A 13083-nucleotide genomic window follows, 5' to 3' on the forward strand; every position below is an offset into this window, starting at 1 on the left:
TGGGAACATATTTATCTTACTGGTTTTATTGTGAAGTGTATGTCTTCAAGAAATGCCTTATTCCTGAGAAGTAAATTTCCCCAAATCTTTGAAATAGCTATTCTGGGTGGTGGTGGTTGCAATTTGATTTTGTTGAAATCTATTCTGGTGACCTTTATCGACTGGGATTGCTGTAAGAGTCTTGGAAAAAAGACTGGCCTCTTGTGTGCTGTTGAAATACTCTGATTGTTTCTGTGAAGATGCAAATCGTTAGGCATTAAAGCTGTTCTTGCACCCAGGAAACTTGAGTGCTCGCTTGTGGTGTTTTCCTTCTTGGACTGGCAGGTAATCATTCAGCTGATGTTAGTGTGAACAATTAGCAACCTCCACCCATGCTAGTTAAGAATTGCGCAGATTGGTTACTAGAAAGATGCCCCGGGTAGTGTGTTTCCCTTTTATTCACATAGTCTATAAACTGTAAGAAAACAGTCCTCCCACATCTCTGTTCATCTTGCATCTTTCCGCCAAGTGGTCCAGGAATATTCGTACTGCAGGAGGGACCAAACTTAAAAGTTTAAAAAATTTTTTTCTTTTTTTTTGAAAGGGTGGTTTTCTTTTTTCTTTGTTACATGTAGCTGGTGTGTGCTGGTGTTTTTCCACAGAAATGCTGATATCCTTTGTGAAAGGATGTATAACAGAGCATGTATAACAGAGGTTAAACTTTTTTTTTTTAAGTACAACATGCAGTGAGAGAAAGTCTTCACATTCTATAAATTAGAGGAAAAATTGCTACAGCTGTGATTGCCTTTGTTCTCAAAGCCACTTGAATTGCAGGCTGTGTTGGGACTGGTTCTTACATTGTTTAACTGCTGAGACTAAGACTTCTAATTAGAGTAATTACCGGGTGGGAGCTGACTGGCGGGGCGGGGTGGGGGCCAGGGGTGTGGCCGGGCCGGGGCGCCGCACGCTGGGAACGCGGGCGCCTCTAGCCGCGTGGGGTGGGGCGGGGCGGGGCGCGGCGTGGCGGGCGGCCTCTCCGGGGATTGGCCGGGGAGGAGGAGGCGGCGCGCGGGGCGGCCGCGGGAGATATCAGGCGGCGCCGCGCCTGGGCCGGGCGGACTTCAGGCTCCGGCCCGCGCGCGCCCCGATGGGAACCTCGGTAAGTAAGACGTTTTCCCCTCCGGGTAGACGGCTCCACCCGCCTCACGCAGCCCTCCGCGTCTGACAGCTGCGGGGGCCCGGGGCCGTCAGCTGGTGTTCGTTAGGGGGAATTCGAGTGGTTTCTTCTCTGTCTACCGAATCCTTTTCTCGTTTTCTTCCTTTGAACCTCAGTATTTGCACCAAATGAGCTTTAGCGGGAGGGAAAGCCAAGTTTGGTTCACTGTTATTCGTTCTGCTTCTTAATCCTGCCCTTCCTTATTTGCTCATAGCTAACAGCCCGTTCCGTGGAGTTTGCGTTCCTAGTGCCGTGGTGATACCATTTGATGTGAATGGGGGCTCTCGTTGCTTTCGGAAATACTATAGGGTGCTTCCGACGGGCTGTTGCCTTTGTTTCCACGCTTTTGTAGTTGTTGTCAAGAGTTTAACTTGCAGAGTGTGTTCGAGGGCCTGGGCGTCGATGTTGTAATTTTGGTCGTGTTGTATTGACCAAGCCTTCAAGGAAAAAGACCAGGTAAACAAGTGGTTCTGAAGGCGCACAAGAAAGCTCGTTTAAAGGACAAACCCATCAGGAAAGAACAACAAAAATTACTGCTTCTAGCTGGAGCCGCCTTTAGAAATATTGCACAGAGTAACTTTAGAGAACTCTCTAGGGAACTGCTGTCCTAAGGGTGTGTGCTGAACTAGAGGGGTTCTGGTCGTTGGTCATAATTCCTCCCTAGCAAGAACGTTCTTGGATGGAAACGTAGACATGTAGACTTACTGCCGGACAGCTAACCAAGACAAAGCAAAAAAAAAAAAAAAAAAAAAAGAAAGAAAAGCTGCATTTTAAACTTTGACTCTAAAGAGAAGTTTGTTTGGCTTACCCGTGATGGAGTAGCCTCTTCGTTTTTTGTCTCAACTATTACAAGGTTTCCAGATGAGTCAAAACCCTACATTGTGAGATCAGTGATGTGGTTCTCAACCTGTGAGATTGCCTTCAGTCGTTTTAAAATCTGGGTATCCATTTTTCATTTTGGGGGGAATCCATGATCACTGGTTTTTCAAGTTTATTTATTTTAAATAAATCAAGCTTCACTTTGGTATAGAATGTATAGATTATAATAGGTGTGCTTTAACTTTGATATATTGTAAAAGCAAAATAGCAAAAATTTTGTTAAAATGTAGAAAGTACCATTTTTAAAAGTACTTTTTAGTTTTAATTAAAAAAATTTAAAGATTTGTATAATGGAAACTATATTTCATTACTCTCCCCCCCCCCTTTTTTTGGTAAAGATAAATTTCAAGTTAATTTACACAGATGATTCGGGATACTGAGGGGAGGGAAAGTTTGCTTTTTCCAGTGGACTATTCTCCATTAAAATTGAATGAGCAGAAAACTTAGAAACGTCTTAACATTTCCTGTAACTTTCAGAAGTTCTGTGCTGTTAATTTTTTACATAAGCACATTATACATACATAAAGGAAGATATAAAATTAATTGCTAAAACTTAACTACAATTTTTGTGAAATTTCTTTAGGAATCTGTTAGGAATAACATGCACATCCTTGAGATTTTAGATTGCTCCTAGAAAGCACATATGGGTTTAGTCATGTTTGTGCTTACATCTCTTAGAAAAGTGTTAGTAGGTCTCTGACCTACCAGGATTTTAGATCCATAGTTAGCAGTTTTAGGATTTTAGATGCATAAATTTTTAGATCCGTAGTTAGTAACCATGTGTTTGCATCTTTGAAGACTTACTTCTGTTGGATTGACTTTCAAGTACTTGAATTCAGATGAGAAAATATTTCCATGGCAGCAAACAAGGCCGCATTTCATATCTCCTGTTACTCTATCAGCTTCAGGCTGCTACAGGCCGTGAGTCCCAGCTGGAGCTCACAGTAGAATAATGTATGAACTCTTCTAGCAATAATGTGGACATTTCACTCCCAAAGAATATTTTTATAAAACTTACTATTTTAGTTTACTTCTTTAGCTGGGAATAGAGTCTGTCACGGTGGGAAGTACATTAATTCGTGAATTATTCAACCATTTGTACGTAGCACGCAACTTGGGAGTAAGCATATCTGGCCTTGAACATGTCTGTGTGGTTTTATTCCATTTTTGTTCACCTGTTTTGCCTTTTCACATGATGTGAATCCACAAGGCAGCCACTTCTCTTCATACAGAATGCTGGCCCAGTAGGAGCTTTCATTCCCTTCAGGTGAGCTGGTGTTGAGGTAAAGGAGAGAGAAGAAGTTGAAAATGGAGCAAACATTTTTTGAAAGTACGTGAAACTTGTTCCCTACCTTTCTTTCTCCTGAAGTTCTTAAATCCACATCTTTTTCAATAATCCGAATTACTGTAAGTGTCAGAGTGACCCTTCCCAAGTTAATCCTTTGCTTTGTTCCTCATGAAACTTTCCAGAGTTAATCCTGGATATAAATTGTCTCGAATTCTGGACTCGAATCCAGAAGTGTGCAGAATTTGAGCGAAATGTGACTCATGTGCTTTATATATATTCAGTTCTGTGAAATAATCCCCAGCCGTTGGACAGTCAGTGGAACCACACTCTCAACGTATATTTATTAAGTAAACACAACTTTATTGTTTTATTGCCCACAGTCACTCATGCAGCTTGACTCCTCACCCTCGTCTGCCCTACCCCCACCATACCTCCTTAGTTGTGGTTGACTATACATGTATTTAGGGGTATTTCTCCTTGTCAGCATTATGATAGAAACCACAACACATTTTAGACATGTGGCTAAAGTCATGCTTGGTTTGGATTTGGTAGAAAATATAGAAAGAATATTAGAAAATAAAGTCTAACCCAAAGATGTTCTTGTTGTTTTGACTATGCCCCTGTGAAGAAGAAAGGGTGGGAATCAGGAGTGATGGAATGTCAGCATTCTAGGCCAGAGTAGACACCCAAGAATGAAATTTGTTTATAAATTATGTTTTGCATTTAAAAACACGTCGAGTGTGTGTGTGTGTGTGTGTGTGTGTGAGTGTGTGTGTGTGTGTGTCCATGTCCATCTGTGCCTGAGTCCGTGTCCACGCCGAGGCCAGTGATTGACTTGGTTTCTCCTTCCTCCTGTTTCTGGTCTTTTTCTCACCTTACAATCTTTTTAGGACCATTGTCTAAAATGCTTTTGTGGCTTACTTTCTTTTTAGCAGGTAATTTCGATAATTTGAAAAAATTTAATCTTGAATACCAAGTTTTAACAAGGAGACTCTGGAAAGCAAAGGGCAGGTCTCTCTTAGAGGTACTATGAAGTTTTTGCACTTAAAGCCGGATGGGTTGTTGCAGCTCCTGGTACAACCGGACTTAAAATGTTATTAGTGCTTTAAAGACCTCACAGAGCCGTCATTTCGTTAAATACAGTTGATTACAATTGCAGAGGCATTTCAGTTAATTTACCATTAGCTTTTAAAATAAGAACTCTCTACCACATCTGTTATTAGAATGCTTATAAAACTTTTTAAATTGATGTATTTAAATGTGTATAGTTTTTGGATTTGTTTTAGTTGAGAAGTGAGAATCCCTTCTGGCTTGAATTTTCATTTGTAGCTATAAGTTTTCTTGTAATAGATTTAAATTGGCAAATCGTTGATTGCCGACTGTTCTTGCAGTCATTCTTACTGTATTACAACACCTGCTGTATTGGACATTAGTTCCTTTGTTTGAATTTGATAAACATGTGAATGTCAGACAAGGGGTAAATGGCACAAGAAGTGGGCACTGTTGGGTTACAGTCTATAAGGAGTTACCTTAAACTTTTTCCAGAAGTTACAGTATAGTTTTATTTGAACTCTGTTCTTTGTTTCCACTTAAGAGGATCCTGTTTTTGTCCATAAGATACTGAAGAGTGTATTTTCAATAAGAGCTTCGTTTTGTTTTTGTGTTTTTCCCATTTGTTCACTAGTTGTTTAGAGGGAAAAGTATGTTTTTAGACTAAATGTTCCTAAGGGTTATATATTTGTGCTTATGAACACCTTTTGTGTATGTTCTGTAGCTCACTCTTTACCAGGGACATAGGGCTACATGAAATATATTCACCCAGATATTACAGAGGGGAATCTAAATTTGATACGGTTATTGACTCAAGTGTTTAATTTGTAATAATGCCGCACAGACTATGATTTTGATATTTGGGGGGGTAATATAGGAAGTTAGAGAAAGAAAGGAAAATTCTGAATTTTAATGAAGTTACAGTTTACTGGTTTTTTTTTTTTCCCTCTTGGAAAAAACTGAAAATATTTGATAGTTCATTTATATTGTAAGTGATAACATAAAAATCTGAGGATGCAGCTGTTTGATGCAATGCTTTATATATGCAAAGCATTCAGAAAATGTAGGATTTATAGCAATGTTTGAGCGTTGTGTGCACAGAACTAATGTCTTCTATCTGATGGTGTTAGCATCTTTATGGAGAAGCATGGAAATCTGAACTTTTGAGACCTGTGTTATTTTCAGGTATTGTTGTTCTAAGACTAGAGAGATGCTGACAGGTTTCTTATGACACTGGTGCTAGAGACTCTGTCCGTACTAACTAGGCCTCTTCACAGAAGCCCGCCTAGTTGCCAGGTGCTAGCTCAGCACTTCGTTAGAGCACGTGCTTTAATCATTTACACATTTCAGTGCTTAAATTAGATTGCAGTATTGAATTTCTTCATAAAGTAGATCTTCTCTTTATTAAGTAAGTTATTGGGAAATGTTTTTGACGTGATTTAAGAAAAATAGTTTACAGTTGGAGGCAGGAAAAAAGGAAAAGACCAGGCAGCTCGTGTCCTCTACTTTTGAGCCCTGGGTTGGTCGCAGTACTTCCAAAAGTGACACCACAGAGACTAAAACCAACAACCGTCATTAGCAGAGAGGATTCTGATATAACTGACTGGCGCATCGATCATCCTCATGTTTTCACATTATATAAGGGTCACAATTTCATCTGCTAACTTAATTTCCCCAACTTTTGTAGAAGTATTAACCAAACTATATGCTGACACAAAGCCCGTTATTTAAAGTACATGTAAAATACAACCCTCTTGTCAGCTTTTATGGCCATGTGTACATTAATGGTTTATATCGTGATACATTTTGGAACATAAATCTTTGTAAACACTCACGTTGGAAATTCCCAGAATTTTACCAGAGTACTTAGGATCTTTGTGTCTGTTTCGCTTACCCAGCAACCTGTCAGAACAATAGCCAAAGGGGCCAAAGGGACACAATTCCTGATCTGAATTTTATGCTTCTCAAGAAAATCATCACTCATGAAGAAAAAAAACCTATAAATTCCTAAGTGATCAGTCCATTCACTCTGCCATGACAACAATGGCATGCTCAATGTCAGGCTTGTTTAAGACTTTCTAAAGAATTTGGAATGCTTGCAAGTACCAGAGAGTACTTCTAACTTTTCTTGGTTTGCAGGTTTTTTTCTAACAGGAATCTTAGAATTAATAATACTGTCTATATTTCAGTGCTTAAATTAGATTGCAGTATTGAATTTCTTCATAAAGTAGATCTTCTCTTTATTAAGTAAATTATTGGGAAATGTTTTTGACATGATTTAAAAAAATAGTATTGTCTATAATTCTGATGTGTTAATAGACAATATTAATTATTATATTATAGACAATAATATTGCCTATAATTCTGATGTATTTATCTTGAATAAGAGTATATGTCTTATGAGCTGGAGTTCCTAACTTATAACTATAATATTTTCTAACTCAAAATTCTAGTTGCATACTAATTTATGGCCCCATAAATCCAGCATGTGTATACCTTTATTGTGAAAACTGTCAACTGGTTTTGTATGTCAGATTGTAGCCAAGGTATGGAACCACATAATGGAATACTACATAGCTATTAAAAAAATGAGGGGGAGCTATTTCTGTAGTATGGTAAGATGGCGAGAAATGTGTGCAAGGGGAGTTTACTATATTTTTGTTTTCCAAAATGTTTTGCAGTTTTTTTTCCCCTGTGAAATGAATTATATGAATATTTGCTTCTGCTTGAATTTTCCTACTAAAATTTGACTACAGACATAATCCTTAAAGATGTTTGATAAATCACAAAGGACTGTGCTGGCTAAGTATGTCTGTTGATTGCTTTCTGTATTTTGAAGGAAATTATTTTCACTCTTAATTATTTTATTTGGTGACTTTCATTTGTTGGTAAATGGAGTTTGTGCCCCCAAAATACAAGAAGACCTGGGACGACTTTTCTTAAATTTGGCAGTTCTTTAAAGTGTATTAAGTTTTTGTGTTAGCATGTAGGGATTGATTGTTCTTTTGTAAGTTTTGCTTTTAGTTCGTTTTCAGTAGCAACTCAAACCAATTACTTTTTTCTCTATACAAATTACTGAGTTTAAACCAAGAATATTTTAGTTATATCATGATACCTTAGTTGACAACAGCTCTTAGGCATACACTTGTCTGTGTACATATTAAGTAATTTAATTTTTGCCACTTAAAAACATTTATCATTAGGAAAATGACAGATGACGAAAGATCATATTCTGACATCAACGTGAAGACCATAGTCCTGGCTGGTGTTTGGGGTCTGGAAGGTCAGCTTCACCAGCGTTCTGGGGTTGTAAGGAAGGAGAATTCCTATGTTTTGAGGAATATTTTAAATTATATTGTAATTATATCCCATTTTCAAAAGTCATGATACAAAAATTTATATAACTTAAAGGTTTTTACTTATTTTGTTTTATTTTGGGTCAGAGCACCGTCTGAAAGATGATCTGTTAAGGCTTGACCTTGTATCCTGTAGTCCGTTCCTGTTGCCCATAATGAGAAGAGTACACGAAGGGGCACTGTCTGTTCTCGCACTGTGGCCTGGGGGGGCACCTGAGGCTGTATGGTGTCGTGTGTGTTTTCTGGGAAGAGCAGAAAGGAATTTATTCGACTTTGGGGAAATTTTCTAGAAAAGTCTTTTTATATTTATGGGATTACCTTTTTAATCCGAAGGGCACAGAACTGCTGTCTCTCTTGTGCCTCTACACCTGAAAGCCTGTGACTTTGAAAGGTCAGCTGCTTCAGTTCTGGTTTGGACCCTGCTCCTGTTGAATTTCAGCCAGCAAGTCTCCAGCATACAGGAGAATTTGAGATTTTTCTCCCTCCCCCATTTCTTCTGTTTTTGTTCAGTGTAAACAGTTCCTGCCGTAGTAACATAGACAAATATAGCAGAGAATGCTTTTCTGGAAGAAGAATGCTCCCTAAGCATTTTTTAACCATTTTTGGGAAGAATTGATCTTTCTGTGTATTTCAGACAGACTGAAGGAGGGAGGCTGTTGCTGTAAATTGAAGTGACATCATATGTATTGCCCCCATTGATCCGCTTTTAGTCTCCAGCCAGGATAAAAGGAAATGGCAGCAGGGAGGAAGCAGGCTTCATTTAGGCACAGATCCAGAGTGATAATGGGGTAATAATAGAACTCACGCCACCGTCAGTCGGTGGCTGCCTCAGTCCCAGGCTCATTCCCCGTCTGGGAGCCTCTCGGAGACTTCTTCCGTGCGGGCGGCCTGGGCCCCGAGGGGAGGCGCCCTCCTCCTGAAGGGCTGCAGGCAGTGGTGGCACCGCATTCTTCGAGTCGGTTCCTGCCTTTGGAAGGTCAGTGGTGGGACGTGTTGGTGACATTTTCTGATCCAGGCAGCGAGCTGGCCTGTACTGCGTCCTGCTAATGGCAGACATGGTGGAGGGGCTCAGTTGTGTGGGTGGTCCTCTGGGAGCCGGGAGTGAGTGATGCCCCTCTGACAGCGGTGAGGGGCATCTGGAAGAGTCAGGGCTTGTTTGCTTTGTGCTGCTTGTAGACTAGGAGGGTGGGTTTGGAAAATTCATATTTTCTTTCCAAGAGCCTGTGTGGAAACTCTTTAAAAAACCATTCAGAGTTGTGTGGCTTCCCTCAGCTCTTCAGTTGACTGGGGAAAATACCAGGTAGACTTCTTTCTTTTTTGTATGATTCTGGGTAATTCGCAACTCTGGAATCCTCCCTCTTCAAAGCAAGAGTGCAGACTTCTAAATCCTGAACAAACAGCATTTGTATTGACTGACCCCCTTTAGCATTTTACGTTTTTTATTTAAGTAAGTTTTACAGTCCTTGAAGTTCTCTTTCACGCACACAGTACACACATGGCTTTGGCACCCCGTTGTCTTATTTGTCTAAGTTTCTGAGGCAGATGAATTCATAAAATGCCATGTGGTTTCCCTATGGAAAAAATCACCCCATCATGAAGTCCTTGTCTGTGCAAAGGAAGGGACCTTCTATTCCTGTCACTGTGAGACTGCGGGTGCGAGCACATCAGACCCTCAGGAAGAAAGGCAGGTTCTCGAATACTGTTCGGAGGAGCTGCTTTCTCAGGAGATAACGTTCTGAGACGCGCACTTTATTTTTCTTAATCACCCCATAGTGTGACGGAAGCTCTCAGTACTGTTGCATTAAAACACAGTTGGCCTAGAAGTCATGTGAAATTTAATTTGATTCCTATGTGGGTGGGAGAGGACTGACCCACGCATTTCCCGTCGCCGCGGTGCCAGCTGCTGGCGCGGGGGTGGGGGTTGCCCAGGACCACATTTTGAGCACGTTCGCTGGTGTACGCTCACTCTCTGCTGCTGTGCGAACATTTTGGTGTATTACATAGTACTTTTTCATCGTAGGGTGGCTTTACAGGGAGTAAATGTTTATTTTATAAGAGAAATGTACTGTATTAAAGGGAGTTGCTTACCACATTTTTGCTTTCATATCCTCTTTTTTCAGGGTCTGTAATGTCATGTAAAAAAATATGTGTTTACTTATTTGTGAATGAAGCTACTGAATCAGTTTTATTGTCTGTGTACTAAAATAGCATTTGATCGCTGATTTTCTCTACTTTCCTCATTGTTTAGAAACTGCATTTTTCCTGGTAAATTGGAAGAGTTGCAGTTGGAAGCCAGATGGCTACAGGTTGTTTACTAAGAGAGAAGCATTTCTGCAGGCCTGCTCTGAAGCATAGGACTAGCAGAACTCCCGGCATTCCTTCCAGAGAAATGGTCTCAGGCCTCTGTGTGGGTCCTCGTTGCCTTCTGCCTGCCCTGAACAGGCGGAACAGGCCGACCCTCCAGCAGCACTGCCGGGGTCAGGGGGCTCTCTGGCGGGGCGTGTGGCTTGCTGTCTGCCTCTCCTGTTAGAGTAAATAAAACGTGTTCAAGAGCCCTAAGGGTTTGACCCCCTGCCATCCATCTCCGCTGTCCCTCTTCAGGCAGGGGGCTTGGCTTTAAATATTTTTCCATTGTGGAAAATTTGAAAAGGACAAAGGTCTTCAGTGATCCTTTGGTTGTGTTTCTCTGTGAGGATGTGTGACCTTTCTGCTCAGAAGAAAACTTCAGGATATAAAAGTATGAATCCGGACATCTTGATTGGTTCACAAGCTAGTAATTCTTTGGTTTTAAGCTGGAGTTGTGTTTGTTGATTAAACCCAGTTGTAAGTTAAGGACCAGGTGAATCAGCTTACTCAAGGGCTTCTTCCCTCCTTGGGTCTCTAGTTTAAAGCAAGTCCTAAACTTTAGTTGTAACAATAGGCTTCTTTGTTAAGTGCATACACGTAATAGGGAGATGCTTTCCTTCCTGCTCCTTCCTTCCCTGTAACTCCGCAGGTTGGCAGGGCCGGTTCGTGCTGGGTTTAGTTAGCCAGCAGGGCCTGTGCCCCCAGCTGATGGGGGTTCTGTGTTCTGTCGGGTGGGCTCTTACCCAGAGGCCAGCTTCCTGGATCTAGAGTGGCCTCGATGTCCAGCGCTTACTCCTGGGGCTGGCTAGCTGCAGAAGTGCTGGGCACCAGTTTTGAGAGCGCCTGTTAGGGCGTCACAGTGTAGGTAGGGCTGAATGGGCCTGACTCCTCGGGGGCTCTCCCCTCCACAGCCCCTGCAGAGGCAGAAGCCAGGCCACCACCTGCTGGGGGCAACTGGGACACACTTTATAAAGGGCCATGGTGAGGTGTGAGAGACCGTGATGGGGGAGAAAGTCCGGCTCTGAAGAGGGCTCAAGTGCAGGAGGACAGTTGGGGAGTGATCTAAGGGCACCTGAGGGGTGTATTAAGGCCGGGGCTGAAGGATGAGCCTCCACCAGAGAAATGCCCCTCTTGGAATGTAAGAAAGATCCGGAGAGGGAGGCCGCAGGATGCTGTGGGTGGGAAGGAGGGCTGAGGCAGCCTGGGCTCCAGGCAGGGCCTGAGGAGATTGCTCGTGGTGTGGACAGAGAGGAGGTTCCCTGGAGGCTCCCTAGAGCCCTGGATTTGGGCTGTTTTTATATTTTTGAAAATATAAAAGCCTCATGTGTCGGAAACTATAAAAAATGAAAAACTGGCATTTTTGTTACTGGTTGTTACATAGTAATTTGATACCTTCAAACGTCTTAAAGGCACATGACTTAACAATGGAAAGAAAATGAGGTGTTAGCTGTTCTTTGAGTCCTTCTCACGGGTCCGTGCTGGTTGTAACCCTCTATTTCTGCTGAAGACACCTTGTTTCAGCCTTGTTAACCTGAGAGAGGATCCACAGCATTGACTCTAAGGGGAATGAAGTGATGTTATAAAAATGCCCAGGAATCAAGTGATGTACATCCATGTTTGTCTCTAGGAAAGCAGTTTTACTAGCGTTTAGAAGGCCACTGTGAGAAAGCACAAGAAATGCTTTCACTGTGAAAGTGCCTGGTGAATATTGTGCGTGCTCTCTACTCCGCTTTCCTCCGTGTGTGATGGGAAGTGTTTGTGTGTGTGTGTGTTTGGAAATGGGGGTGGGGCAGAGTGCACACTTGGGGGCCAAAAGGTAGAGAAGGTAGCAAGAGAAGCCAGTGATTCTTAAGTTTTCTTTTGAAGTGACAACGTGGGGATTAAAGTCCAGGTGGTATGAATGTTCTGTTGATGGAGGATTGACTTCTAGACCTGTAAAATCGAGTTATCGGATAGGGACTATCTTGTCATAAGCAGGGATGGAGAAAAAGCTAAATGTAGAGAATAATGGAATTCAGAGTCATAATTTTAAAACCTTGATTTCAGAATAAATATTTTTCAGTTTCTACAGTTCCCACAAAATGTATCTTAAATTTGTTTTTTCCTCCATTTATAGTTTATTTGAGCACTGCCCTGTGGTCGGGGCTGATCCCAGTTCAGTAGTGAATAAGACATTTTAAGTTCTTGGATTTCAGAAATACTGTTGGCTCATAAATCTTCGTTGTTTTTTATGTCCTATGAAAATATCTTCCTCTCTTTGCCTTAAAGTAATAAACACCATTTTTTGACTGTATGAAAACGCAAGAGTAAGAAGAGTGACCTTGTGCCTTGTGTGTGTGAGATTATACATAACACACATGTATAAAATCACCTGTACAGTCATTTTAAATTTTTATAATGAAGGGATTGTGAGACTGGTTCTTGTTTCGCCATGTGCCCTTTATTTCTTGGTGTACACTTGCAAGGCTTAGGTGGTACAGGAAATCTGAAAACTGCTTCTTACTTTTCCATGTGTTCACTTAAGATCAGATGGCTTCTTGAATCTTTATCTGCGTGAAATGGTATTTTTTGGCATTTACATGCCATAAAGAAAGAACTCTAATGAACCATGATAATGTTTTATGAAGTTAAGTACAGTTTTTATCATTTCACAGCACATAACACACATGTATAAAATCACCTGTACAGTCATTTTAAATTTTTATAATGAAGGGATTGTGAGACTGGTTCTTGTTTCGCCATGTGCCCTTTATTTCTTGGTGTACACTTGCAAGGCTTAGGTGGTACAGGAAATCTGAAAACTGCTTCTTACTTTTCCATGTGTTCACTTAAGATCAGATGGCTTCTTGAATCTTTATCTGCGTGAAATGGTATTTTTTGGCATTTACATGCCATAAAGAAAGAACTCTAATGAACCATGATAATGTTTTATGAAGTTAAGTACAGTTTTTATCATTTCACAGCACATA

At 41.1% G+C, this 13083-nt stretch overlaps 1 protein-coding gene across 3 annotated transcripts in view; it reads left to right on the top strand.

Annotated features, from left to right (window-relative positions):
• The window catches only part of LOC111139084 (chromosome unknown C9orf3 homolog), a 353105-nt gene that overhangs the window by 310101 nt on the left and 29921 nt on the right, over nt 1–13083 (top strand). The window lies entirely within an intron of this gene.

The sequence above is a fragment of the Enhydra lutris genome, unplaced genomic scaffold (genome assembly GCF_002288905.1).
Source record: "Enhydra lutris kenyoni isolate GAN:26980312 unplaced genomic scaffold, ASM228890v2 scaffoldscaffold95, whole genome shotgun sequence".
NCBI lineage: Eukaryota > Metazoa > Chordata > Mammalia > Carnivora > Mustelidae > Enhydra > Enhydra lutris.